The 4,627-nt window shown below is 30.5% G+C and overlaps 1 protein-coding gene across 2 annotated transcripts in view; it reads left to right on the plus strand.

The window, feature by feature from the left end:
* Positions 1-4,627, plus strand: part of LOC115215175 (activating signal cointegrator 1 complex subunit 3) — a 526,302-nt gene that overhangs the window by 334,538 nt on the left and 187,137 nt on the right. The gene's annotated exons all lie outside the window — the stretch shown is intronic.

Below are 4,627 nucleotides of genomic sequence, written 5' to 3' on the forward strand. Positions count from 1 at the left end.
ATGTTGATGATGAAACTGTAAAAAGCCTGTTGTACATGTGTGAGAAAGAAAGAGTGTGGATGTGTACTTGCATGCACATTAGTGTCTTCTTGTCTTGCTTGACATCATGTGATAGTCATAACGCCATCATCATAAAAGCAATGTCCTTCATTTCCAATCCTCTGCAAAAATTGTCCACCCAGGTAGAAATATTACCTTACCTAGAAGCAGGTGGTAATTGGTGACAGGAAAAGCATCCAACTATAGAAAATCTGCTTCAACATATCCCATAAAAATACAATTGTTGCATGAATTTGTATAAAAATTTGCTGATACAACATCATGTTTATTGGTATACTTTGTGAATGTGGTTTTCACCTTTTCAATTTTTAACTTTTACCTATAAGATATTTTATAGGTAAATGTGAAAAAAATTTTTATACAAATTCATGAAACAATTGTATTTTTATGGGATTTGTTGTGGCAGATTTTCTATAGTTGGATGCTTTTTTTGTCACCACCTGTTTCTAAGTAAGGTAATATTTCTACCTGGCTGGATATGTTTTGCGGAGTATTGGAAATGAAGGGCATTGCTTTTATGATTCCTGGGCTTTGATTTTCAGCCCTATAGCTGAATTTGTGTTCCAGTTGTCTCTATCTTGAAGTGTTTACAACAGCATTAGAAAAGGCATTCTGTGATGTACCTTAATCTCCTCCCGTGATATGATACTTACATTATCCAATTGATGTAAGTATTTTCACTCACACATCGAGATATTAACCACTATGATAATCGAAAATCTTGCAGCACAGAATTTTCTGATGGTTGGTAGAAAAAAGAGAACATTAGACAAATTTCTCTATTGTATTTAGTAATATCTGTTTAAGACCTGAATTCAAATGGTACTGTAGGTTGACTCTGGTTTTTGTATTTTGTCGAGTAAACAAAAGAAAATACCAATTATATACTGAATGCAATTAAATTGACTGTGTCTTGACCCAAATTTGTAACTTGGTGATAATATTAGAAAGTAGTATTAATATTTTTACTGTTTTATGTTTCAGTTAAGCAATTATTATCCATGTCTTTGTAGTATATTTTATTTCCCGTATTTGGCTTTTGGGTGGTGTATTTTAATTACTGTCATTATTTTCCTTGCCTGCATATCTGGTTTTCATAACTTCTCTTAAATTCCAGTTGAGAATATTATTACTGGACACAAAAGTATCATTACCAATTAATTTATTTTTGGCATTTAGTTCTTTAATATTCCTTCTCTGTTTCTGTAATTAACATGATATTATATAGCGGGTGGTTTCCCCTCTTCAATGTTGCTTTGTGAAATTTTCTAAATTTCCTTTCCAATTTCACTGTTGAATTCTTCACTGTATGAAAATAACAGTGTCTTATTGTTTGTGATTACTAGTATGCAGCTTCAAGTTATCCACACCTGTCCCTTTTATCTTATCGGTTCATGGTGTTATTGTCAAACAGAAAGGCTGGGAAGAGGAGTAGTGTTTTCTTTGGAATATTCCTCCTCTGACAGGGATTAGTTTCATGTTTACGATCCACTCTTTTGTTTGGATATATACAACTGTCTTTCATATACTCATCGCATGTTTGATGTTTCTATTTGTTAATGATATCATCTTACTCATTGATAGTGTTTCCAAAGCCTTTTTAACAATGAATCCATGTCTCCTTTCTTCTCTTTTAGTGTTCACAAACTGATCTTGACATCCATATGAGTTTAGGCTACACAGCTCTTCTACTTTTCTGGAAGTGTATTATATTGCTGCTTTTAGTCATTGGATTGTGGTCATACTGGGGCACTGACTTCAAAGGTTTTAGTCAATCATATCATTGCTAGTACATACTTCTGTCTGATATTTATTTTATTGAATCATTAAGTTAGACTTTTGACATATAAGACACACCACACTGGTTCACACCAATAAACATTAATACAAACAAGTGCATGTTCATGCACACAGATATGCATACAAATGCACATTAAGTTCTTGTACTGTTTGTAGCTACCAAATACCATTCACAAAGCACTAATCAACCCAAGGCTAGAGTAAAAGACACTGGAGCAATGTGCCCTACGGTTCAATCAAACTCAAAATCACCAGGACTGTTGTTTCTGAAGCAAATTTCTTAATCACACAGTTCCACATATGTTGGATTATATCTTTTCTACTGTCTATAATGAAAACTTATATTTTTGCATTAGGAATTACATAAGTAGGTAAACAAGTACTGAGTTTGTATATTTAGAGAAATTCATACTTCAGTTTCAGAGATTAACATGTTTTTTTCCTTTGTTAATTGTGCGGGTCTTTCACTATTTCAATAAATTTGTTATTATTAAGATTATTACCATAATTGTTATTGTTACTATCTGAATTAGAGAAGAGCCTGATAAAATATCTTGCATAAGTTGAAATTCCACCGTAATCAATTTAATTACCTAATCCCTTTCACACAATATGTAGACTTGTTTCTATGTTGAGATATTTTTATCTCTAGTAGATTATTTTTATCTTAAGTGATTGGTAAAATCTTTGTCCCTGAGAGATTCAAGCTTTGTTCGCAGCATTATAACCTCACCCTTCTCTCTCTCATTTTCTCAGTTTCCATATTTTTAGAATTTCTGTATGTGTTTACACACACACACACACACATATGTAACAAAATGAGGTATGAGGAGTGGCCTATGGCATGTAAAAACAGAGACATACAGATATATCAAATACCATTGAACATAAATTCATGATTTATTAAAATTATCTTCACCTCTAAAGTATGTATCACAATTACCAAATGGCATCTGTGATCAGCTCCATTTAAGAAAGGGAGATAATCTCAAGAATCAAGGATTCTCCAAAGCTGACTTGCTATTAGGAAAGATGATAGGCTTATTGTCTGAGGATAAGAGGACAGTCATGGACATGCGTTTCTACCTCAGCAGCATCATAAAGCATGACAATAGTCATAGACATATATGAAAGTAGTACAATGCATTCATGGCCTAAGTAATTTGCATTAACTGAAGAAAAATTAGTTAAGGGAAATAACTCAGAGTGGCTAATGGCATATACATACAGAACAAAAACAAATACAATTATATCAAATATACACCATGAATTCTTGATTTATTAAAATTATCTCTGCCTCTAGAGGGTGTACGTATATATAAAATGTACTCTAAATTGCCAAACCTTCAGAAATTCAAACATTTTTTAAAATTCATTTTTCCATTTCTCAAATAGTATACAAAAAGAAATCAGCATGGTCAATTTGATATATTGGTTTCACCACAGATTCAGCACTATTTGTTCTATATTGAAAATGTGTTTGTGGGGAGTGTGAGGGTGGGGGGAATAGCTGTGAGCTAAATGACAAGTTTTAGCAAGCACCTATCTTAGCTTGTAATTATCTAGCTACTACAATTGATCTAATCTTAATTTTTTTTTTACTTTATTTATAATATTTTGTTTTCCTTTTGGAACAGATCTAGACAAGATGGTAACATACATATAAAAACAAAAAGGATATGTGTTAAATAGAACAAATTTAAAAAAAAAAAGAAAGAAACATGTAGTTTATGCCATCTTATTTCCTACAGGATTATCTTCTCAAATCGACTTGTTTGCAGGTTTTGCTTGAAAATAGAATGAAATAAATTGTTTTTATTAGATCTGCTTTAAAGCTATTAATATTTTACTTTTTTATTATATTTATATAAATATAACTCTTATTCAAAATTAAATTGTAAAAGAATGTAAATCAGTTAAAACTAAAGACGAGGTTGATACTAACTTGTTGGAAGAGACTTAACTAGCTAAACCCAAGTATTTTTTAAGCATATCAAGATTTAAAATAATGTAATTTTCCAAAGTAAAAGAAAAAAAATAACATGATAAATGTTATAAAAGGTATCGCAGTGGATGGGAAAATCTATTGAGATTGAACAAATATCCTTTTTTCTCTCTCTCTCTCTTTCTCCTCCACTCCTTGTGTCCATGTTATTATTTTGCAGAAGTTAACTTTGCCTTTCAGCCTTCTGCTGTTTATAATAAGCACAGTTGAAGACAATTTAATTGGCTGTTCCCAATCCCCAAATATTTGGCCTTGTACCAAAATTAAAAATCAATATTTATAATAAATAGATCATGGGGCAAAAACAGTGAAGTGTCAGATTCAATGATTTTTTTTTGTTTTGTTTTGTTTTGTTTGTTTGTCTATTTTGTTTTCTTGGTTTGGATCTTGTTGAGCTCAACTTTATCACTCATCTTGTTCTAGAATCAATAAAATACATACCAGTAATATCATTGGAATGAATTAGTCTCTTTTCAAATATTGGCTATATTGTATTTAAGTATAAAATAGAATTTATTCTAAAATGCTTTTTTTTTTGTTTTTTGTTTTTTTATGACTGAATTTTGAATACAAATTATATTTTCAAATATAAATGTCTATAATGGAAATCCAATAAAAAACAATTTATTTATTTCCAAATCTGCAAACAGGTTGATTCGAAGAAATAATCCTATCTAAAATAGGATAGCATAAATTATATTCTTCTTTATATATATATATATATATATATATATATATAGTCTTTATATATATATACATATT

Source organism: Octopus sinensis, linkage group LG1 (assembly GCF_006345805.1).
Source record: "Octopus sinensis linkage group LG1, ASM634580v1, whole genome shotgun sequence".
NCBI classification, from domain to species: domain Eukaryota; kingdom Metazoa; phylum Mollusca; class Cephalopoda; order Octopoda; family Octopodidae; genus Octopus; species Octopus sinensis.